Consider the following 27,360-nt stretch of genomic DNA (forward strand, 5'->3'; position numbering starts at 1 on the left):
TACCAAATAAGTTTTACTACAAAAGTTTTGGGAGAAAATTTGTTAGGAGAATTTTACTTTTATATATATATATAGATTATATATATATATATATATATATATATATATATATATATATATATATTAGAAGAAGAATATTATTATACAAGAAAATTCCATATGCATAGTGCATATATAAATTACACTAAATTTATAAAACTAATCATATGTTAGTGTTAATAATAATATATAGAATTTCAAAGTCAGAATTATAAATTAGGTATTAGGGTAATAATTAATCTATATATATTATAATTATATTATATATTATATATATATATATTTATATATATATATATATATATATATATATATATATATTTATTATTATTATTATTATTATTATTATTATTATTATTATTATTATTATTATTATTATTATTATTATTATTATTATTATTATTATTATTATTAAATACAAAATCATCGTATTTCATTTTTCGCCCAAATTTTTGTAGTAAAACTTACTTGGTAAGCAAATCTCAAATGGAAATTAAATAAAATCTATTAATTTGTAATATTACATAATTGTAATATTATGTATGGTATTATATTCTATAATACAATTGATAATAGTATTGTTCAAGTATAATAAAAGTCCTATGTAATAATGTAATAATAAAAAAATAAAATTAAAATAATAACAATAACAATAAAAACAACAACAACAACAATAACAACAACAACAACAATAATAATAATAATCCAAACAAAACTATATATAAAATAAAATTAAAATTAGAAAAAATAAATAAGAAGAACACAAAGGTGGCTCCAATCCCCTTTGTAAATGATGTGGGATCATTTTGATCCCACATTGAAAATGTTTGAAAAGAGAGCTCTTGAGCTTCTCTATATAAGAGGAGCAATGCTCCTCCCACAAACATATAATTGATTGATTGCCCATCAATGTGGGCAAGTATTGAGAAGTCTAAAGGCTTTTTTTTAGTACTATTTCTCGACAAATTATGTTGTTGATCGGTGTCCACCTTGCAAGGTAGACACGGTTCAAAAATTGTTTATAATTATTAATTATTAATATATATATAGTTCAAAAATTATGAACATATAGTTCTATAATTATGAACAAAGTGTTGTGAACATAATTATGAACATATAGTTATGTTATTATGAATATAGAGATTCAATAATTGTGAATATGAAATTCAAAAATTATGAATATATATATATATATATATATATATATATATATATATATATATATATATATATAAATATAATTATGAACATATAGTTCAGTAACTATGGACATAGAGTTATGTAATTATGAATATAGAGCTCAAAAATTATGAATATGAACTTCAAAGATTATGAATATATAGCTTTATAATAATGAACATATAGTTCAGTAATTATGAACATAGAATTGTGTCCACCTTGCAAGGTGGACACAACTCCACAAGATAACTATTCGATTGACCCTGTTACGTGTAGTATCTGTTCATATAAAATTTCTCAACCGATTGAAGTCCAACTCATATATGTGTTAAAAGGCTCTTATTATAAGAAATCTTATCTTAATGGCTTCTTATTTAAGTTTTTTTTTTTTTTTTTTTTTTTTTAATTTTTTTAATTTATTAGGGGGTTTGGAAAATATTAACCCATTTTTTAATTTTTTTTTAATTTATTAGGGGATTTGAAAAGATTAACCCAAAATGTATACGGGTTGTTTTAGTTTTTAGCAGTTTCGAGCAATTTGCTAAGTTATTAAATAATATTTTTGGTATTTTGATTAAATATAAAATGTTAAACAGACGAATTTCTTAAAATTTTGACAAATTTGCCAAATAATCAAATTACAATAACAACAACAACAAAAATAACAACAACAACAACAACAATAATAATAATAATAATAATAATAATAATAATAATAATAATAATAATAATAACAATAATAATACTAATAATAATAATAAAATAATAATAATAATAATAATACTAATAATAATAATAATAATAATAATAATAATAATAATAATAATAATCCAAACAAAACTATATACAAAATAAAATTAAATTAAAAAAAAAAAGACAAAAGGGAGTTACGGGCTCCCTTTGTAAATGATGTGGGATCATTTTGACCTCACATTGAAAATGTTTGAAAAGAGAGAGCTCATCTATATAAGAGGAGCAATGATCCTCTTACAAACATAATTGTTTGGCCATCAATTTGGGCAAGTATTGAGAAGTCAAAAGATTCTTATTTAAGAAGTGTTAACTTTGTCTTCATATTTTAGTTTTTATTTATTTATTTATTTATTATTGGGGGTTGTGAAAGATTAACCCAAAATGTATGTGTTGTATTAGTTTTTAGCCATTTGGAGCAAATTACTGAGTTATTATCGTTGTAATGTTGTTGTGTTGTTTGTGCCCGTTGGCCATTAGCTCCTAATCGGTGAATTGTAGGATTGGATCAATATAGATAAACGTAAATGTACAAGACAAAGAGAAGTAGAACAAGAGACAAGGAGAGTCATTCCATTGCACAAGTCCACTCAATACAATGTTACAACAAGCATATATAATGTACAAATAATAATGACGATACTAATGATGACCGTTATAACAGTTATGTATTGAATGCCCATAATGTCCACCATAATAATATATTTATAACACTCCCCCTTGGACATTATTTTATCAACGATCTTGCCTCGTTAAAGACTTGCTAGGAAAACCCTGTGGGAAAAACCTAGACAATAAGAGAGTACAATAGAAAATATATTCATGCCTCATTAAAAACTTTACTAAGAAAACCACGTGGGAAAAAACCTAGTTGAAGAAAAGAGTACATGATATATGTAAAAATATATATTGTATTTGGTCGCCTCATTAAAAACCTTAACTTAAGAAAACCCTGTAGGAAAAACTTAGTTAAGGGAAAAAGAGTACACCATAAGCGCAGTCTTCAGGGCATAATCTGCATAATCTTCAGGATTTTGGAGTTTGTTCATTTATTAACCAATTATTTTGCAATTTTCCCCATTGTCATTACTATATCATACTCATGCCTCGTTAAAAACCACACTAGAAAACCCATTGGGAAAAACGTAGTGAGGAAAAGAGTACATGGTATGTATATGCTGCAAAAAGTATAACTATTAGTCCTTTTAAGACCCAATCTACCTGATTGACCAATCTACAGGATTGACTCGAGTGAATGTACTTCATGTCTCCCCCTGAAAATAACAATCTTCAAATTCTATATTTCCTGTAAATCATTGTTTCTAAAGGGTGTAGAGAAGGGATATGGTATAATCTTCAGGATTGTCATTAGAATTTATCATATTTTCTCATGATCATCTGGACCAATAAAATTATTTATAGTTTATATTTTGTTGCTCCCCCTAAATATAATAATTTTTCTTTACCTACACATATCAATCTTATGGATATTTTGTAGGTATACATTTGCTAACTTGTCACTGGAGCAAACCTTCTGAACAAATATTTTATCACTCTTCTGGAGTTCATGTGGATCAAGGTATTTTATATCATGAAAAACTATATACATTTTTATCTGTAACAAGTATGATGACTTCATGCCAAAAAGCATCAATACGAGTATTTTTACCTTGATTTTGCTATTCGTTATCTTATCTCATAACTTAACATCATCAAACTCTTTATATATTTCATTGATGTTTACACCATAAATATTGACTGAGATAATAAATAAGTCCATTATCAACTCTTTATTGAGCACATAATGGTACATATTATTCCTTCTATATGAGGATAATAACCCCATTCGCAACTCTCTAAAAAGTAAATAATGGCACTTAAATAAATCCTCATTTCGGGAATTATAAATCCATATATTAGGGATTTTCAAGATAAATTAGAGGATATATTTAGAATATTTTCAAGAGGAAACAATATTTGAGTTTCCCAATCACATATAACATTACTAGGCATGTTTATGATAATATATTTTCATACTTTGTTATGGGGGAGAAAATACATTTAAAAGATCATAGTTAGTAACTTACTAACTTTTATACTTCTTATTTTGTGATTTTCATTCATCACATTTTGAGAAAATCCATCAAGGATTTTAAATATAAGTAACAAGTTACCCATATAAATATGTGATAACTATAACTATTAGCTACATATCTAATTTATTTACTGCTAGTTTTATTGAATAGCGGAATATAAAGCCATGACTAATATTGGGTCTCTACGAAAACCCTCCACTCGCCTTTTATTAGCGAATTCTAATTTGTATGCCTTAATTGCTATTTTCTATGAAAACAGTTAGCACGCTGCAGGCGTTATACTACTATTTTCATTTCTGGATCCAGATTTTATGAGCAATAGAGGCAAAATATGTTGTCGACAACTGTAACAGCTTTGTAAATATCTTTTATACACATGGTAATTTTGTATCAACCAAATATATGGCATTACCCAAGAGTATTTGGATTTGGTTGTTCTGCTTCCCCAGTATTTTAGTTATTTGGTGCACCTACAATTTTACTGGGGGGTTTTCATCTTCTAGACGAATATCTTCAAGATAAAATTTCTGTATTTCTGGAGTGACGAAATTTCTATACTAGATCTAGTTTTGTAAATTCTTAAACCAATATATGCTCCTGGCATAATGGTAGAGATTTTTAGTCCTAGCTGGGGATTTCAACTCTTAAAATATTTTCTATGGACTTAGTCACTCATTGGGATTTCTAGCAGATAATTTGTTTAATGTCTAAACTTCTGGTTCTATAAGGCTAGTACATGGGTTTGAAGATTTTTACCAATTTCTCGGCATTTAATTAATTAGAAATTTCGAATCTCCCCCTAATGCCGAGAAAAGATCTTATAATGCAACCAACATCATTGTTGATTTCTCATTATGGGATATAGCTAGAAGGGTTGCATACTAAAAACAATTGAACGCAGATAGGGAAATGCATCATGTACTAGCGTATGTGATATGTAGTGGATCAGGATATTGGTTATTCAATTTTTGAAGGTCCCCACAAAAAATATTTCCTCCAAAAATGCTTAATTTGCTTTCCGAACAAAGCTCTATTAAGATTTAGAGCTTTGGTTAAAAAATATGATATTATTTATCTTAAATATTTGTTTCATGAAAAATAGAAAAACAAGTGGAGTACTCAACATACTATGTAGTATGGAGTGAACTAATCAAGATAACATATCATAATTTCGTCTACGGATCATGTTTTCTATCAATTTGGATTCATGACAAATATTCTTTTTGACAATTTGCTATAGTAAAATATCACAGTGATATACACATGCATACAATTGCCAATATAAGAGAATTATAAAATATTGTCTTTTGAGAAAAAAAACACTTATCTGGTTTGTTTCAGAATACTGTTTGACAATTGTATGGCCATCGCATGATCTCTTCTAATGTTGGTAATTGCCAATGTTGCCTCTTACATGTTTGATAAGGATAATAAAACTATCATAGATTGTTATTACGATAAACATTGCAATCAAAATGAAATGTGCCAATTATTAATCTTGGAGTCTTTATGAACGTACATGACTCCAATTTCGCAATATAGTTTCTTAAACAAATTGCCATAGTAAAATAATGCACATGTTATCTTCAAAAGAAAAACCTTATCTAGGCTCATCCAGGGTGTTATGCTAGTAAAACATAAAGTACAATCAGCTCATTTCCAAATAAATTGTATAACATAATCACAATTTGGTGTCTGAGCATATTCAATAATTTAAATGAAAAATATAATATTTACCAAACCAAATTGCAGGCTCAAGACATAGCAATAACATGATCGAATCATTATTGATCTTATAGTTATTTAAAAAACAGGCCCAAAAAGATTAATCCAAATACTTTAAATAAGCCTAAGGACCCAAAAGCAATATATATTATTTTTAAAAGATATAGCCAAAAAAAAAACAAATTGGGCCAGTTGTGGTCTTAAAAAAAACACACAGACGGGGCCAAGAGGTCCAAAACTTGGGTTCAGCGATGAAACATTGAAACCATATAAGTTTCATTAGTTTTCACGCGGCCAGACAAGAGAGAGAGGGAGACGCGTAGAGGTGAGAGGTCGCCGACCGAAGCCATCACCATCGCTCGCCACTATCACGGCGCCGACCAGACCGGAGGTCTCCTGCGTCGCCATCGCCGCAAAGCATCAAACCTCCGCCGATCGTTACCCCAGAACCACCGATCGATGGTGCAGATCGGAAAAAAAAGGAGGTCGATCAGCCAAGAAACCCACCGCATCAACCGAGACGTGCCGCCATCGCTCTGCCGGAGCTTCACGTCGTGACCCTCTGCTGGAGTGCCGCTCATAAAAAGCATACAGGTTTCGTTTTGTATTATTTCCGAAAATCAGATCGGAAATTTTGCACCTTTCTTTTTTTTTTTCGAAATCTATACATGTTCGAAAAATAATGATAAATGTTTCAAAAACATGTACACAATCTGGGAAATATTTTGAAATATTTCGTCAAGGCCAGAATGTGAACATGTGATCTATCCCTTTTTCAAAAGAAGTCTTGTGTTTTTCGAAAAAAGGTGTATATATCGAATTTTAAGTTTTCGAAAAACATGTATATGTGTGAGAGAGAAAAACTCAGAACATTTTCATACTCATAATAATTTCAGAAGATATCGCATATATATTTGTTCATATACATATACAGAGAATGTATAAATAAATTCTTTCCAAAAACACAATTATATTTCTTTTTTTCAAAAAAGATTGTACGAACTGAATACATACAGAAAATATTTATATATATAACAGCATATATAAATATTCATAATTTACCAATGCAAATTGCATAATCATATATATTCCATAATGTAAACATGCAATTCATTGGCAATTTTAACAAAATAGATATACCGTTCACCGAAGACTCGAAGAGCGTGCTGATAACGTGTTGTAATGTTGTTGTGTTGTTTGTGCCCGTTGGCCATTAGCTCCTAATCGGTGAATTGTAGGATTGGATCAATATAGATAAACGTAAATGTACAAGACAAAGAGAAGTAGAACAAGAGACAAGGAGAGTCATTCCATTGCACAAGTCCACTCAATACAATGTTACAACAAGCATATATAATGTACACAGGGCCGTATTTTAAGTTTTGGTGGCCCTGTTCTGGTAAATAAATGTGGCCCTACCAAAATTACAATTTTTAAAATCGATACATGCAAGTTTCGAACCTTTGACCTTCAAGTTAAAATACAATAAATACACATTTTTACCATCTTTTCATAGAACCTTTTAAATTCAATTGAAAACTTTTAATTTTTATTTCTAAACTAGCTAGGTAAAAATTAAATATTGGACCTCTAAAATTTGGGGCCCCTCTAAAATTAGGGGCCCTGTGCGGTAGCCCAGCTTGCACAGCTTAAAATCCGGCCCTGAATGTACAAATAATAATGACGATACTAATGATGACCGTTATAACAGTTATGTATTGAATGCCCATAATGTCCACCATAATAATATATTTATAACAATTATATAATTTTTTGGGGTTTTGATTAACGTTAAAATGTTAAAATGATGAATTTGTTAAAATTTTGGCGAATTTATCAATAATCAAATTACAACAACAACAACAACAACAACAACAACAACAATAATAATAATAATAATAATAATAATAATAATAATAATAATAATAATAATAATAATAATAATAATAATAATCTAAACAAAACGATATACACAATAAAATTAAAATTAAAAAAATAAGAAGAAGACAAAAGGGAGTCACGGACTCCCCTTTTTAAATGATGTTGGATTATTTTAATCCCACGTTGAAAATGTTTGGAAAATGAGCTCTTGAGCTCTTCTATATAAGAGGAGCAATACAAACATAATTGTTTGTCCATTAATGTAGGCAAGTATTGAGAAGTCCAAAGGTTTTTTTTTTTTTTTTTTTTTTTTTTTTTTTTTTTTTTTTTTTTTTTTGAGTACTATTGACCCATCAAATTATGCTATGGAATTGTGTCCACCTAGCAAGGTAGATGCGGTTCTAAAATTGTTCATAATTATATATATATATATATATATATATATATATATATATATATATATATATATATATATATATATATATATATATATATATATATATATATATATATATATATATATATATATATATATATATATAGTTCACAAATTATGAATATATAGTTTTATAATTATGAACATGGTGTTGCGAATATAATTATGAACATATAGTTACGTCATTATGAATATAGAGATTCAATAATTGTTAACATGAAGATAAAAAATTCTGAATATATAGCTTTATTATTATGAACATATAGTTCAGTAATTATGAACATAGAGTTCTGTAATTGCTTGTGAATATAGAGTTCAATTATTATAAATATGAAGTTCAAAGATTATGAATATTTAGCTTTATAATTATGAACATATAGTTCAGTCATTATGAACATAGAATTGTGTCCACCTTGCAAGATGGACACAGTTCCCCATCATAACTATTCGATTAACCCTGTTACATTTAAACTTTCTGTTGGTCCCGAAAGGGTGGCGAGAAGTTTAGAGGGGGGGGGGGGGGGGAGGGGTGAATAGACTTCTCTAACTTTTCTACTTTTCTTCTGCAAGCAACACTTTGGTAACTTCAACTCTAAGTAACAAGCATAAACAAGTATAACAACTTAGAGTGTGCACAGCGGAAAATGTAACGGCAAAGTGTTATGCTTTAATTGTGTAGAGCTCAAAGAGAGATTCTATACATGCATCACGTTAGAAACACTTGATATAGATTAAGGATGATGTATGTAAAATTTCACTTGCATGCAAATAAGGGAACTATCAAACCCAGACAGATAAAGATACGCGATAAATCGTAACGGGTTAGTTCACAGTTGATATAAGCATGCACGAAATTAAATGAGCTGTAAGTAAATAGAGAGAGGGATTTATAGTGGTTCAGAGGTGGTGTAATCCTCCTAGTCCACTCTTCTCCTTTCACTCCAAGGAGGAAATTCACTATTCTTCGATCACTCAGATACAATAGTGAATAAGTGTCCAGCGACACTTCTCCGAGTGCTTCGCACAAAGCTAGACTCCACCAAGGTTTTTCTCCAGCTTCTCTTGTTACTCCGCCTTCCCGAGTACTTCGCACCAAGCTGTACTCCTACACCACGAGAACTACGCACAAAGCTACGCTCTCACCGGGTTTTCACAAGCTCCCCTTGTTACTCTACCCTTTACAACCGAGTGCTACGCACAAAGCTACACTCCAACTGGGTTTTTCACTCTCTCTAGTTACTCTACCCCTTTTCTACACTCAGTAGAAGGTTTACAATGAAATACAAGGATTTCTTCTCTCAGACTTGAATTCTATCGTATATAGCTCAATATATCACTTGATGTTTGATTGGATAATTTTCTTCGTGTTTTTCAATCTCCAGAATTCGTGTTTGTCTTCAAGTCTGCTTGGGCATTTTATAGCCAATGAAAGCTATTTGCCCGTTGATCAACTTTCGATCTTGATCGTCCATTTTGAATTGTAATTGATAAAATAATTTTGCCAACTTGGTCTGCAAAGTCATTTCGCTGTCTGTCAGAAGATTTGAATAATTTTGCCGTTGCTCTTCTTTAATCTGACAAACCTTTTCCTTGAAATGGGTAGCCTCCAAATTTGAATTTCTCTGGCATGACTTTTGTTGAATTATTGATCTGATGTGCCAAGTTGCTCAAATAATTTATCTGCTGATTCTTGCTTGAGTATTTAAAAGATTTCCTTCGTGTATCAGCTTCTTCAACTCCTTCGACTTCCCTCGCAAAAAACAGAGCTTCAAAAGAAACATTCTGTTTAACCATTTTATCAAAACAGAGCTTCAAAAGAAACATTATGTTTAACCATTTTATCATGATGATGTCTTCCCTCGCAAAAAACAGAGCTTTAACTATTTTATCATGATGATGTCATGTCATGATAGTATATCATGAACTAGTATCATGTTAGGCTAGTATCATGATCTTGATATCATGTCTTCATAAAAATTGCTTCGCGTGGGAGTCAAACCATGTATCCTTTAGTTTGCTTTGCAAGGCTTTTTCTAACTCAACTAGTTAACCATTTAATACATTTTAAGACTTAAATTCTTTTGTCTCATCTCTTCACGTGGGTTTGTAGAACCATACCACGTTATGACGTCATCATCTGATATCATCTACTATCATGTTATAAAAACTATTTCTTCATGATAGTTCTACCCAATACTTCATGATAGCACTTCATTATAGCTTGTCTAAGCCTTTTTACACCAAAAAGTGCTTTCAATGGGAATTGAACTGCAAATCACTTAGTATTAAGTGTGCTTCAACAAATCTTCTTCCATCTCATCCATTTCATCCTTTAATGACTTAATGCTTAATAAATGTGTTAAGTTATGATCCCGCTTACATTTATTTTTCCTTCAAACCAGCTTTCACGTAGGCTTCATGGCAGGGGTGTACCATACTTTGTGAACCAGAACTGACTCAAATAAAATAAAATTGGGGTCTACAAAATACATTTGGCTCATCAAAACTCATACAATATATTCCTAACAATTTCCCCCTTTTTGATGATGCCGAAACTTATACCCAAGTCATTTGGCTATGTCAAATTTTGAAAAATAATCTTTTTGTCCAATTTTATTGCGACTAGCCATTTGACGGGTTTAACCGTTTAACACATTTAAGACTTAGAGATTTTAATTTTGGACGGTCCTAAACGTATATTGAGACTAAAACGCAGGGTTGCGTATTGTTTTTATCTTTTAATTTTTCTTCCCCCTTTCAATTTTATTTTCTCAATTATACGATTCACATGCAATTACTAAGTCCAATTAAAATCTTGAGATTTTAAAGCAATTAAACAAACTAGACAAATTAAAGAGATAAGCCGTAAGCTAGCAACTTTATATTTTGTACCAAAAATATAATTCGAACAAGCTAGCTAGGATTATATACACCAAAACAAAAATAAGACTTCAATTTTTAACTCTTGCCGATTAAGGCATTCACATGTGCCCTTAGCTTCTTGAAGTCTTGATCACTCTCCTTGGGTTGATATGGTGCGGTGACTTGCTCGGTTACATAGTTTCCATATGCTTCTTGAATGTTGTCACCCCGCAATACTCCGGCTTGGTACCAGGCAACACATTCTTCAAATGATCTTCCATCTACCATCTCGTTGCTTGAGTGTCCAAAGAATTTCTCCAACTCACGTACTAGCTTCGTCTTGTTTTCATCATAGATTGATCTTGAAGGTGATGACCCTGGGCATTCTTGTTGGCTTGGAAAATCCAAACTTTGAGCGGTCACAAGATACTCCATAATCCTTCCTCTACCTCGGCTTTGCACCTTTGGTATAGGTGAGACTCCTCTTGGTGCTCCTGGAGGTCGAACAAGCTCAACTAGTGGCCGTTGTGAAGACGGTCCAATCAAGTGATTTACCAAATGGCTTGGAGCTCCTCGTGCCCTTTCCCCCTTTTCGGCAGCATCAACATAACTTTGAAAACTTACATAAGCTTTGTTTTGGCTCTTTTGGACTCCAACTAGTAGATCATTGTTCACGCCGGTTTGGTGTAGTAGAGCTTTCAACTGATTTTCCACCAACCGTAGCCTTGATTTGCAATCGGTTCCTTTCTTTCCCAAGTCAAGGAACATCTTCAAGACTTCTCGGTTGTGTTCTTCTTGTTTAGTGGTCATTATGGCCATATCACCTTGCATTGATCCTTGTCCAAGTAACAAGGATTCGGCCCTTTCATATACTCCTTTATGAAAATCATCTAATTTGGTATCAACATTACCAAATCGATGGTGAACTCTCTCAAATTCTTGGGAAACTTCTCCTCTCATCTCTTGGATTTCCCTACGTACATCTCCAACAATATTTTTTCTTAAAGCATCAATATCAATGGAATGAGAATGTACCTCCTTATGTGGCTCATGTGATGGTCTCGGCATTGTGGAGTTAGCCGGCTCCGGTGCTTCCACATGTGGTGTGTTCTCAAGAGATAAGGGCTCACCAAAAGTAGGATCAATTGGTTCGGCAGTGTTGATCGGCTCGGCACAACTCAAAGGTAATGGTGACAATTCAATTTGCAACACATTTTCTTGTGCATCCATTCGGCTTTCATGCTCATTTAAATCACCAACATTTTCTTCAATCACCAATGTTGTAGGATTAATTGTGACTTGATCATTCTCCAAATTCTCATTTACCGGATTTGTCACATCCGTAGCCGTGTGTGGTGAGATAGCATCAAAGCTAAGATTATCTTCTCCAATATCCGAAGGAAATCCATCCAATTCTTGTAGATTTCCACCTTCGGTTTCCTTCAAAGTAGATACTTCCCCCGGTGTACCGTGAACTTCTTCTCTCGAAAGAACCATGGCTCGGGTAATGTCATCACGAGCAAATCCATCAATTGTCTCAACGGCAACTTCGGGAACCTCTTGTGCTGCTTTCTTACCCTGACTATTGATAGCTTTCTTGATAAAACATTCATTTATTACCGATAACCTCGTCGCGGTAGCAAGATTTCGTGTGCCTAACCATGTTAGAGCAAATTCCTCTAACTCAAGAGTGTTCGGTCCTATGGTTGTAGCAACCGAATTGTGATCACCCAATCTCCAATTTCTCCAAAATTTAACTCGTTCAAACTCCTTCAACAACTCACTATCCGCCCCATACGTAGGAACATCATCTACACTCCCTACTTTGCTTAGAACTCTTATTTCTTCTTCATTCGGGTTTGGGGGGTTGATTGTGGGTGCGGGTAAGGTAACAAAAGGATGGCTACAAGCATCATCACTTGCTCTCCCGTGAGTGTTTGACTCCCCATGACTAGATTCTCGGATAGAAAGGGATTTTTTTGGTTAAGGACAGGTTTGACGGGTTTGCCGGTTTTCGTTTTCGGGTGTTTGCTTGTGAGGGATCAACCGGGTTTGGAGTTCTAAATAGGTAGTTTTAGTTTTGTATGGGTCTTGACTTATATAGGGTAACACCTTTGGCTTTCAACAACTCTCCAACAACAAAACCATACCCAATATCATTAGGAAACCATCTATTCACCAATGGTTTCGCAAGCCCAACTTGATCAATCATTCGGCCAAAAATAAACATACCCTAATCTATGGCAACATTATTCACAATAGCATGCATCAATCCCAAAATTTTCTTAGTGAAATAATTTCTACTAGCATATTTGCATTCAATAGTTTTATGCACAATATCTAGCAACATTCCAAATTCATGCTTCAACATCACTTTATATCCATTATTGCAAGCCCTGACCGGTGCGGTTTCGTGCCTTATTTCACTCCAAAAGGCATTCAAATCAAAACCATGATTTTCTACTCTCAAAACATTCTCCACCAAACCAAACTTGGTTCGAACATCATCTAACCCAATTGACAAAACAACTCCTCCAACAGTAGATTTTATAACATCATTTTCGACATATGCATGTTTATAAAATTCTACTACTTCATTCAAGTAAAAACCTTCATACTTGTACAAGCAAAAATTCAATAACCCACTAGATTCAAGAGAGGTTAAGATTTTTACCCCCAAGTCTTTGGTTTGAACATGCTTGTTGAAATCTTCAATGTCCAAGAGCATCCCTCGAATCACCCGTGTGATTTTCCTTGATCCTTCGACTTCAATTTGATTGAGAGCTCCTTCCATCTTGATTAGAACACAAATTGGGAAAATTTTTGGGGTGGTTTTTCGGGTAGAATTTCGGCAGTCCGAAATTGTAGGTTGAAGGGTGTGGGTTTTTGGTTGTGAGGGGTTTTGAGGTTAATGGTGAGGATGGGTAATGGGTATTTATGTGTAGAAGTGATTTTTGTGGGAGATTTGGGATGGGTTGGGTAGATTTAGGAGATTTTCAAGCTTCTTCTTCTTTTTCTTGCATGCGCCGGCGGTGAGAATGAGGGGGAAGAAGTTGATCTTCTTCCTCTTCTCTCTCGTTGGAGGCAAAATAAATGCCTAGCAAAATTACCATTTTGCCCTTTAGTTGATAGAAAGAGATTGTAGAACAATTGAGGGCAACTTTGAACTTTCACAGATTTAAATTTGCCAAATCAGATTTTAATACTCCATTTGTAGGTACATGGCGCCAAAAATTAAGCTTCAATTAACTGCCACCTGTAGATGTTCATGGAGCAAAAATTTCTTCGACACAAAATTGTTAGTGCAATAAATATATTCATGCTAACAATTTAATTTCAACATTTGATAGGTCTGAGAATAAAAAAATTGAGCGACCAATAAATTCAGTCAGATAGATAAGACCAAAATTGATGCCAGATACATTTCTAATTTTAAAAGAAATTACATCAAATTGACTTAAGCAGGTGAAAATTAAAAAAAAGCTGATGATAATTCATTCCGACATTACAACTTGCATGCACTCTTATCAATCTTCAAAAAGTAGCATAGCTTATCATCAGTACATTCCCCCTAAAACATGTAATCTCTTTAATCCACTATCATGATGCATTCCCCCTAAATTATATAAGCTCTACACTACTTAGGAACACTTAACTAATTTCTACGTACCTAAGTTCGTAAGATAAAATTACTAACATGTACACAAATAAATTGTAACATATTACTCAAATTAAAATCACGTAGAATACATAGGTAACAAATTTCATGCAGAGCACGTACACACATTTCGAATTAAAAGGTTCGAAATACTTAGCTCATTTCGATCATTCCCATTTCGTGCCTTAGAGTTGCAAAACGAGATTCACACAACGGTTTTGTGAGAATGTCGGCAATTTGATTTTCTGTGGGAACACGATCGATCTTCAAATCTTTCTTCTCGACGTGGTCTCGTATGAAGTGATGTCGGACGTCGATGTGTTTGGTTCGCGAGTGAAGCACTCGATTTTGGGTTATTGCAATTGCGCTAGTATTATCACATAAAATACTAACATTTTCGCATTTAATCCCATAGTCCAACAATTGTTGCTTCATCCACAAAATTTGTGCACAACAACTCCCAGCTGCAATATATTCGGCCTCGGCGGTGCTTGTAGCTATGGAGTTTTGTTTCTTGCTGAACCAAGAGACCAATCTTCCCCCTAAGAACTGGCATGTCCCTGAGGTACTTTTTCGGTCTATTTTACACCCTGCAAAATCTGCATATGAATAACCAGTTAGTGTAAAATCACCTTCTTTGGGATACCATAATCCCACATTGATTGTTCCCTTTAAGTATCGAATTATCTTTTTCGTTGCAATCAGATGGCTTTCTTTAGGTTTCAATTGAAATCTCGCGCATACTCCGACTGAGTAAGATATGTCCGGTCTACTCGCGGTTAGATATAGCAGCGATCCAATCATTCCTCGATACATCGTTTGATCAACGTCTTTGCCTTCGTCATCTTTGTCCAATTTTTGAGAAGTACTCATGGGAATTTTGACTGAGGATTTTCCATCTAGCCCAAATTTCTTTATAAGATCTTTTGTATATTTGGCTTGATTCACGAAAATTCCTTCTTTGAGCTGTTTGACTTGCAGTCCCAAAAAGTAGTTCAATTCTCCCATCATGCTCATTTCGAATCTGTTCTGCATAAGCTTGGAGAATTTCTCACACAAAGAAATATTAGTGCTTCCAAAAATAATATCATCAACATAAATTTGCACTAATAAAATATGACAATTTTCTTGAATTCTAAAGAGGGTTTTATCGACTAGGCCCTTGGTGAATCCACAACCAATTAGGAACATTGACAAGGTATCGTACCAAGCTCGCGGAGCTTGTTTCAACCCATACAATGCATTCTTAAGTTTGTAGACTTGATCACCAGTGCCTTTTACCTCAAATCCGGGTGGTTGTTCAACGTAAACTTCTTCTTCAAGTAAGCCATTAAGAAATGCGCTCTTTACGTCCATTTGATATACTGTGAAGTTCTTGTAGGCTACATGTGCTAGAAAAATTCTTATTGCTTCGAGTCGTGCGACGGGGGCAAATGTCTCATCAAAATCTATGCCTTCTTCTTGTGAGTACCCCTTTGCGACTAATCTCGCTTTATTCCTAACAATGACGCCATCTTCGTTTGCTTTGTTCCTAAAGACCCATTTGGTGCCGATTACATTTTGGTGCGTTGGTCTTGGAACAAGTTCCCATACGTCATTGCGTTTGAATTGATCCAATTCTTCTTGCATTGCATCTATCCAACTTGGATCGGCTAGAGCTTCATCGATTTCTTTCGGTTCCAATTGCGATAGAAAACATGAGAACATTGCACCTTGTTGGTCCCTTGTAGATGATCGTGTTCTAACTCTGTCTCTTGGATTTCCAATGACTAAGTCATGTGGGTGACTTCTTAGCCACTTTCGATTTGATTGAAAACTCATTGGATTCTCAGAGTTTCATTCTTGTTGAAATTCCACTTGTTAATTGAATTTCATCTTGTTGTAAATTGTTGACGGGTATTTCTTCGGGTTCATCTACTGGGATTTCTTCCATTTCGGGTGAAACTTCGGGTGCGGTCACGGTTGGTACTTCACGTGCCACAGTGGGTATTGACTCAAATTGATGAGTACCCATGTCATTTGTTTCTTTGAAGTCCTGTAACATATTTTCCTCAAAGATATTGTTAGAATAACTTAGGGTGTGTTTGGAAACCCGGAAAATGATTTCCAGAAATCATTTTCCGAGTTTCTAGTGTTTGGAAAGGAGGAAAATACTAAAGTCAATGGAAAATGAAGTCATTTTTACGGAAAATGACTTCCCCTTTTTTTGAGGGGAAGTCATTTTCCGCTTCATCTTCTTCGCATATGAGACTGCCAACTCCTCCTTCGCATAAGACCAGTGAGACCATGAACGCCCCCTTCTTCGCACAGAGACTACAGAGACGACCAATGCGACATTCACCATCTTCTCAATCACCGGAAACCATTTCCGGCTATGGAAAATGGCTTCTGACTTGGAAAACCATAATCTATGGTTTTCCAAGCCAGAAACCAGGGAAACTAGATTGGTTTCCTTGCCGGAAACCAAACCAGTACTCTGGTTTGGTTTCCGGCAAACTGCTCTAATTTTATTTTATTTTTTAATTTATTTTTAATAAATTTATTGTTTAGAATTTTTAAAATAGATTTGAAGATTATAGGACAAACCAAATATCTCTTTGCATTATAACAATCAAAATGATCAAGTATATAATTTTGTTCATTTTCCTACTCATTTTCTGGAAAATGAACCAAACACACAAAGACAGTTTTCTGTTGTGCAGCCAAACACAAGGAAGGAAAATGTTTTCCTGAAAATGAGTCATTTTCCAGAAAACATTTTCCCGAAGTTATTTTCCTGCTTTCCAAACGGACCCTTAATTTAGAATTACCTCCCGTTTCTTTGACTTCTTTTTCGTTGCTTTCGTCGAACACAACATTAATTGATTCTTCTACCACCATTGTTGATTTGTTGAAAATTCTGTACGCCTTGCTAGAAGATGAATATCCCAAGAATATTCCTTCGTTCGCACGTTCGTCAAAAGTCTTTAAATAAGACTTTCCATTAACAAGTACAAAATATTTACACCCAAAGGTATGAAAATACGTGAGGTTGGGTTTCCCCCCTTTCCAAAATTCTTATGGTGTTTTGTTATATGACTTGTGGATTAGACTGCGATTTTGAGTATAGCACGCCGTATTGATAGCTTCTGCCCAAAATCTCTTTGGTAGTTCGGGCGGCTGATATCATGACCCGTCCAGCTTCTTTGAGTGTCCTGTTTCTTCTTTCAGCTACTCCATTTTGTTGTGGCGTTCGTGCGGCAGATAGTTGGTGTAGAATCTCTTGTGAATTGCAAAAGGATTGAATCACGCCACAAATTCGGTTCCTCGATCGGTTCGAATTGTTGCAATCTTCATATCTTTTTCTACTTGTAGTTGCTTTAGCAGCTCCGGCAACTTTTATTCAACTTCATTCTTTTTCTTTATGAATAACGTCCATGTGTACCTGGAAAAATCATCAACAACAACCAAAGTGTATTTCTTACCACTTATACTTACTGGGTCTACTGGACCAAATAAATCCATGTGCAGTAGACTTAGAGGTCTTGATGTTGACTCTTGAGCTTTGGATTTGAATGATGTTTTGATTTGTTTTCCCTTCTGGCATGCATCACAAATTTGATCCTTTTTGAATGCAATGTTGGGCAATCCTTCGACTAGCTTATTTCGTGCAAGCTTATTGATGGTTTTGAAATTTAGATGATTTAGCCTCCTGTGCCATTCCCAACTTGCTTCATTTGAATTGCTTGCCATCAAACATACAGAGTCCTTCGTTGTACTCCAATCAACAACATACATATTTTTCTTTCTCGATCCGGCTAGTATGACTTCCTTCGTAGATTCGTCTTTGACTTGACATTTATCTTTGAAAAATTCTACGAGGTAGCCTTTGTCGCAGAATTGGCTTCTGCTAAACAAATTGAATTTTAATCCTTCAACAAATGAAACATCTTCAATTCGTAGGCCATTCTTCACAATTGTTCCGGTGCCTTTTGTTGTTCCATATCGATCGTTTCCTCCAAAAACTACTTTTGGTCCTTCGATGCTTTTGAACTCAACTAGACTAGCTTTATTGCCGGTCATGTGTCGAGAGCATCCGCTATCGAAATACCAAACTTCCTGCTAAAAAGATTAATTACTTTTAGGTACCCACACTTGTCTGGGTCCTCTTGTGTTAGTAATTTTTGGCATCCAAATACACCTAGATCCCACTGGTCCAAGAGTTGGTGATTTGTAACCATTAAAAACTTTATAATCATAACACACTTTTGAATAATGATTCGGTGCGGGTTGGGAAGCTGATAGTTGCTTGATTCTATGAAATAGAACAATTTTGGACTTGGTCCATGGTTTGTCTTCAAGTGACCAATCTTCTTCTGAGGGATATAATCTCTCAGCCCCAATTCTCGGAATTCTTCCCATATTCCTATGAGGTTTTATTGCACTAGACTCGTTGGTTCTCCTTTGAGATACAAATATCTGCCTTTTAAAATTTTGTTGTCTTGCCAAGATATCATCGTGTTGATTCGGCCTTGCAACATTTTTCTGGGCATTAATTTTGTTTCCAACTCCTTGTCTTATTGTGCTATGTTGACTTTTCACAAATTTTACCACTGGAACTTTATTGATTAAAGTAGTAGTAGAATTAGTCAACTTTTGAGGGGTTTTAGAACATGATGGATCGTAGCCTAGTCCGGCTTTATCTTCAGCGGGTTTTTGCATGTTTACCATTTTATCCATTATTTTGGATGAATGCGTAAATGATGCGATTACTTCCCGAAGGTTATGTTCTCTAACCTCTCTAGCTTTGCACTCTTCATGAAGAATATTTTCGGCTTTCAAGTTACTCATTTCATTTAGAGCATTTTGCAATTTTTGTGCCATCTCTTCCTTTTCAAGGATTAATGTATTATTGCGCTCTTTGATTTGAGTATGAGTGGCCATGACCTTTTGACAACTTCCATAAGACTTTGAAATGATTCTTGAGTCTCGAAAGAGGTGTCAACGGAACTAAAGGAACTAGAAGATACCTCTTCGTCGATTTCGTGCGCCATTAAACATTCCTCATGTTCGGGTGTCTTGCCGACTAAACATAGAAGCGACGTATCTTCTTGTGATGAATCACTCTCATCACTGGATGATTCTTCGGATTCACTTGTTTCTAGCGGATCACTTATCAAAGCTTTTCGTTTATCCTTCTTGAATCTCTTTTCCTTCGACTTGTATTCTTCCTGCGAAGGGTTAGAAGTATTTGAATTTTTGCTTACCTTGGGATGTGGACATTCTGCCATAAAGTGTCTAGGCTTTCTACAATTATAACATACATTTGTGTTATCTTCGATTTGTTCTTTTCTTGGTCTTCTAAACGAGCTTCCTTGTGGTGAATTCTTGAACTTGTTATTTCGCATGAACTTTTTGAATTTCCTAACAAATAAGGAGAATTGTTCGTCAGATAAAAAATCATTATTTCCTACTGACCTTGATGTAGACGGTTGATCGGTCATTAGTGCAGATGTTCGTTCATCGTGTTCTTTTTCAATTCGTGTCTTCATCTCGAACTCATACGCCTTGAGATCACTAAAGAGTTTATCCGTAGATAATGCTCTTAGGTCTCTATGATCTCGCATCGCGGTTACTTTCATATCCCAATTAGAAGGTAGTCCACGCAATACTTTGAGTGATATTTCCTTCTGGGAGATGGTTTTGCCAAGATCACTTATTTCACCAAGAATCTTGACTAAGCATGCTTCCATATCGGTAATACTTTCGTTAGAAAGCATTTTGAAATCTTCGAATCTTTTCATGGCGATGGTTAGCTTGTTGTCTTTTTCTTGTTCGTCGCCCTCACCGATACTAATGAGAGTATCCCATATTTCTTTTGTCGTGGTGCACTTTCGAATCTTTGGGAATATGGTGTCATCGACCGCTTTGAACAAAATGTCCTTGGCAATGTTGTCCAAGTTATTTCGCCCTCTATCTTCGCTTGTCCACTCCATTTTTGGCTTTGGAACATATTGTGGAGCATTTGGATCTCGTGGGGTAGCGGTATTAGCTTCCATGATCTTGATAGGACCAGTGGTGATGACTTCCCACATTTCATCATTTAAAGCAGATAAGTGCACCAGCATACGTATTTTCCAATCATCAAATTTATCAAGTGAGAAAAGCAAATTTTGAGCAACAACCATATCTCTCTTCATCTTGAAGTTTCGAGATCTATCTAGCAGTCAAGAAATGACTCAAATAGACAACCGCTCTGATACCACTTGTTGGTCCCGAAAGGGTGGAGAGAAGTCTAGAGGGGGGGGGGGGGGGGTGAATAGACTTCTCTAACTTTTCTACTTTTCTTCTGCTAACTCTAAGTAACAAGCATAAACAAGTATAACAACTTAGAGTGTGCACAGCGGAAAATGTAACGGCAAAGTGTTATGCTTTAATTGTGTAGAGCTCAAAGAGAGATTCTATACATGCATCACGTTAGAAACACTTGATATAGATTAAGGATGATGTATGTAAAATTTCACTTGCATGCAAACAAGGGAACTATCAAACCCAGACAGATAAAGATACGCGATAAATCGTAACGGGTTAGTTCACAGTTGATATAAGCATGCACGAAATTAAATGAGCTGTAAGTAAATAGAGAGAGAGATTTATAGTGGTTCAGAGGTGGTGTAATCCTCCTAGTCCACTCTTCTCCTTTCACTCCAAGGAGGAAATTCACTATTCTTCGATCACTCAGATACAATAGTGAATAAGTGTCCAGCGACACTTCTCCGAGTGCTTCGCACAAAGCTAGACTCCACCAAGGTTTTTCTCCAGCTTCTCTTGTTACTCCGCCTTCCCGAGTACTTCGCACCAAGCTGTACTCCTACACCATGAGAACTACGCACAAAGCTACGCTCTCACCGGGTTTTCACAAGCTCCCCTTGTTACTCTACCCTTTACAACCGAGTGCTACGCACAAAGCTACACTCCAACTGGGTTTTTCACTCTCTCTAGTTACTCTACCCCTTTTCTACACTCAGTAGAAGGTTTACAATGAAATACAAGGATTTCTTCTCTCAGACTTGAATTCTATCGTATATAGCTCAATATATCACTTGATGTTTGATTGGATAATTTTCTTCGTGTTTTTCAATCTCCAGAATTCGTGTTTGTCTTCAAGTCTGCTTGGGCATTTTATAGCCAATGAAAGCTATTTGCCCGTTGATCAACTTTCGATCTTGATCGTCCATTTTGAATTGTAATTGATAAAATAATTTTGCCAACTTGGTCTGCAAAGTCATTTCGCTGTCTGTCAGAAGATTTGAATAATTTTGCCGTTGCTCTTCTTTAATCTGACAAAGCTTTTCCTTGAAATGGGTAGCCTCCAAATTTGAATTTCTCTGGCATGACTTTTGTTGAATTATTGATCTGATGTGCCAAGTTGCTCAAATAATTTATCTGCTGATTCTTGCTTGAGTATTTAAAAGATTTCCTTCGTGTATCAGCTTCTTCAACTCCTTCGACTTCCCTCGCAAAAAACAGAGCTTCAAAAGAAACATTCTGTTTAACCATTTTATCATGATAATGTCATAGCTCCTTTGATGATGTCATGTCATGATAATATATCATGTCCACCTTTTATCATGAACTAGTATCATGATCTTGATATCATGTCTGCATTAAAATTGCTTTGGGTAGGAGTCAAACCATGTATCCTTTGGTTTGATTTGCAAGGCTTCTTCCAACTCGGCTAGTTAACCATTTGATACATCTCAAGACTTAAATTCTTTTGTCTCGTCTCTTCACGTGGGTTTGTAGAACCATACCACGTTATGACGTCATCATCCGATATCATGTTATAAAAACTATTTCTTCATGATATCACCTCTCGATGACATACTTCGTGATAGCACTTCATCATAGCTTGTCTAAGCCTTTTTAGGGCAAAATGCTCTCAATTGGAATTGTACTACGAATCACTTAGTATTAAGTGTACTTCAACATGTCTTTTTCCATCTCGTCCATTTCATCCTTCGATAACTTAATGCTTAATAAATGTGTTAAGCTATGGCCCCGCTTACATTTATTCTTCCTCCAAACCAGCTTTCACGTAGGCTTCATGGCAGGGGTGCACCATACTTTGTGAACCAGAACTGACTCAAATAAAATAAAATTGGGGTCTACAAAATACATTTGGCTCATCAAAACTCATACAATATATTCCTAACACTTTCTCAACCTATTGAATCCCAACGGCCAACGTGTCAAAAGGCTCTTATTTAAGAAACCTTATCTTAATGGCTTCTTATTTTAGTTTTTTTTTTTTTTTTTTTAAATTTTAAAAATTTATTAGGGGGTTTGAGAAAGATTAACCCAAAATGTATACGAGTTGTTTTAGTTTTTAGCAGTTCGGAGCAAATTTCTAAGTTATTAAATAATATTTTTTGTATTCTGATTATATATAAAATGTTAAACAAACGAATTACTTAAAATTTTGGCAAATTTGCCAAAGAATCAAATTACAATTACAACAACAACAACAACAACAACAACAACAACAACAATAATAATAATAATAATAATAATAATAATTATAATAATAATAATAATAATAATAATAATAATAATAATAATAATAATAATAATAATAATCCAAACAAAACTATATACAAAATAAAATTAATTTAAAAAAAAAAAAAAAGACAAAGGGGAGTCACGGCCTCCCTTTGTAAATGATGTGGGATCATTTTGATCCCACATTGAAAATGTTTGAAAAGAGAGAGATCCTCTATATAAAAGGAGAAATGATCCTCTTACAAACATAATTGCTTGACCATCAATGTGCATGGGCAAGTATTGAGAAGTCAAAAGCTTCTTATTTAAGAAGCTTTAACTTTGTTTTCTTGTTTTAGTTTTTATTTATTTATTTATTTATTATTTATTTATTTATTATTAGTGGGGGTTGTGAAAGATTTACCCAAAATGTATGTGTGCTATTAGTTTTTAGTAGTTTGGAGCAAATTACTGAGTTATTATATAATATGTTAAAATGACGAATATGTTAAAATTTTGGCGAATTCATCAATAATCAAATTACAATAATAATAATAACAATAACAATAATAATAATAATAATAATAATAATAATAATAATAATAATAATAATAATAATAATAATAATAATAATAATAATCCAAACACAACTATATACAAAATAAAATTAAAATTAAAAATAATAAGAATAAGACAAAAGGAGTAACAGGCTCCCTTTGTAAATTATGTTGGATCATTTTGATCGCACATTGAAAATGTTTGGAAAGAGGAACTCTTGAGCTCCTCTATATACGAGGTACAAACATAATTGTTTGCCCATCAATGTGGCAAGTATTTTATTAATAATATTCTACATCATCAAATTCAAATGGAACGGAAATTAGGTAAAAATTTCACTCTATATTCTAATAGACTAATTGATTGAAAATAAAAAAGAACAAATGACTGAAAATTAATCTAATATTACTAATTGACTGCAAGTATAAAAGGAAATGAATATTAATAATTGATTGCAAATAAAAAATGATCCATAATTGACTAAAATAAAAAAAGAAATGGTCAGATCATTGCATTTTAATTAAAAATTGGAGAAAAATATTTCAATAATAATATTCTACATTATCAATAGTAAATGCATATTTTAAACAATAGTAAAGGTAAATTAAAAATAGAACGGAAATATTTCAATAATAATATCTACATCATCATCAATTAAAAATGGAACAAAAATTAGTTAAAAACATCACTGTATTGATATTCTAATTGACTAATTAACTTAAAATAAAAAAGAATAATTGGCTAACAATGAATCTGATATTACTTGTTGGTCCCAAAAGAGGTAAGGTGAAAGTCTAGAGAAGGGGGGGGGGGGGGGGGGAAGGGGGTGAATAGACTTTCAAACTTTTTCGCACAGCACAACAATTGCTAAGACACAGAGAAACCAAAACTCTTGACTAGATTGTTAGAGTATGGTACGCAGCGGAAATAAATAAAGATAAAGTGTGTGTGAGATTGTGACAAGTATATCTCGTGTGAAGCGAGTAAAAAGCAGTAAGTAAAGAAAGCAGTAAAGAACACAAGACAATTATAGTGGTTCGGAGTTGGTGTAATCCTCCTACTCCACTTGCTCTTATCTCCAAGAGCAATTCACTATATTCACCACTTCTTGGTTCCAATATACAATGAATTTCGTGATCTAGTGCTTTGATCACCAAGCCCACACTAATCACGCACAGTGACACCACACTGCTGCTTCGGGTTTCACGTCGCTGCGCTACTATCCCATGATTTCACAACTCCGCGTTAATTTCCCCCCGTCTTCCACACTCCGGTAGAAACGTATCCCATGATCTAGTGCTTTGATCACAAAGCCCGCACTAATCACGCCCAGTGCCTCCGACACTACTGCTTCGGATCTCACAGCTCCGTGTGACAATCCAGGAATTCACAGCTCCGTGCAACTTTCCTCCCTTCCTACACTCCCGTAGGAATATCACTTGTTCAAAAACAAGTTTTCTTCTTGCTTCCAACTTCTGAGACTCTGTGGATGATCTTCAATATGATGCATGTCTCTTGTTGATGAAGATTAAACACTCTTCAAAGATTTCTCTTGATAGCTCTTAGTGTTTTCTCTCTTTGAATGTATCAAGTAAAACACTTGATTTTTATGCTCTGTTTAGCTCTGGTTTTAGAACTCTGAGAATATTTCTCTTTGAAGCTCTCTGAGTTCTTTTTCTTTTCTCACTTGAAGATTTCTTTTGGTATGCTCTGTACCAATTGAAACTTTTTCTCTTTGTATTCTTGCTCTTTTTAGCTCTTTGCTCGTGAGTTTGTTTTTCTTGCTCTATTGTTCGTATTCTTCAAGTCTTCATATCTTCATCCTTTTATAGCTGGTAATGAGAATCTGCCCGTTGGAAAGAGACGATCTCATTTTTGAATGCTTGTATCTTTTTGTCAGAGATCTTATCTTATCTTCTGGCAAAGTGTCAGAAAAGATATCTTCTGGCAAAGTGTCAGAAAAGATAAGCTAGCCGTTTGTAGAGCTTCAACTTCATGCAAATGAGTTCCCAAACTTCATCCCAATTTGAATTTCTCCTTTCTAATTGACACCCAATTGCAATTGACTTGTAATTGGCACGCAATTTGAATTTCTCCATTGTAATTGGCACACAATTTGAATTTCTCCATTGTAATTAGCACCCAATTGACTTTGACTTCGACATTGGCTCCCAGACTACGTCTTGTTTTAATCGGTTCCCAATTTGAAATTGCATCCCATACTACAACTTGAATTGGCTCCCAAGTGCAATTGCTTCTCAATTGCCAACCAAGTGAAATTGCATTGGGAAGATCTCATCTTCTGGCAAAGTGTCAGAAAAGATAAGCTAGCCGTTTGTAGAGCTTCAACTTCATGCAAATGAGTTCCCAAACTTCATCCCAATTTGAATTTCTCCTTTGTAATTTGGCACCCAATTTGAATTTCTCCATTGTAATTGGCACACAATTTGAATTTCTCCATTGTAATCCATTGTAATTGGCACACAATTTGAATTTCTCCATTGTAATTGACACCTAATTGACTTTGACTTCGACATTGGCTCCCAGACTACGTCTTCTTTTAATCAGTCCCCAATTTGAAATTGCATCCCATACTACAACTCTCTAACAGGCCTCCCCTCCCAAGTGCAATTGCTTCTCAAGTGAAATTGCACTCTATCAGGCTACAACAATTACACCTAATTGACTTTGACTTCGACATTGGCTCCCAGACTACGTCTTCTTTTAATCAGTCCCCAATTTGAAATTGCATCCCATACTACAACTCTCTAACAGGCCTCCCCTCCCAAGTGCAATTGCTTCTCAAGTGAAATTGCACTGAAATTGCATCCCATACTACAACTCTCTAACAGGCCTCCCCTCCCAAGTGCAATTGCTTCTCAAGTGAAATTGCACTCTATCAGGCTACAACTCTCTAACAGGCCTCCCCTCCCAAGTGCAATTGCTTCTCAAGTGAAATTGCACTCTATCAGGCCTCCTAAGTGCACTCTATCAGGCCTCCTAAGTGCAATTGCTTCTCAGCCTCCTAAGTGCAATTGCTTCTCAAGTGAAATTGCACTCTATCAGGCCTCCCCTCCCAAGTGCAATTGCTTCTCAAGTGAAATTGCACTCTATCAGGCCTCCTAAGTGCAATTGCTTCTCAGCCTCCTAAGTGCAATTGCTTCTCAAGTGAAGTTGCACTCTATCAGGCCTCCAAAGTGCATTGCTTCTCAAGTGAAATTGCACTCTATCAGGCCTCCCAAGTGCATTGGCTCCCAAATGCAATTTCTTCCCTTGTAAAATTATTGATGGTGAAATTTGAACTTGAGCCATTTTGCTTAATATATCAGGAATCTTCCAACTCATCTATACGATTTATTTGTTATATTTCCAATCATGCATCTTTGATGTATTCCTTTCTTTCCATAGATGCTTGATCTCCAAGTCAAATTCATGCAATCTTCAAATCTTAATTTTCTTCAACGAAAATTCTTCTTGGAATTCTTTTTGAGTAGTAGCGACATGAATTTCATGTTATTCATCTTCTTCTTCAATTTGTCATTTTCTCCAGACAAATTCTTGATTTTCAGCTTGATATCTTCTTCTTCTATTTTCATGCATCTTCCTCTGTTTTTCTCTTTTGCAAATTAAATAATTTCCCGATCATGGTCTAAGAC

This window comes from Ipomoea nil, unplaced genomic scaffold (genome assembly GCF_001879475.1).
Source record: "Ipomoea nil cultivar Tokyo-kokei standard unplaced genomic scaffold, Asagao_1.1 scaffold1568, whole genome shotgun sequence".
Classification (NCBI taxonomy): domain Eukaryota; kingdom Viridiplantae; phylum Streptophyta; class Magnoliopsida; order Solanales; family Convolvulaceae; genus Ipomoea; species Ipomoea nil.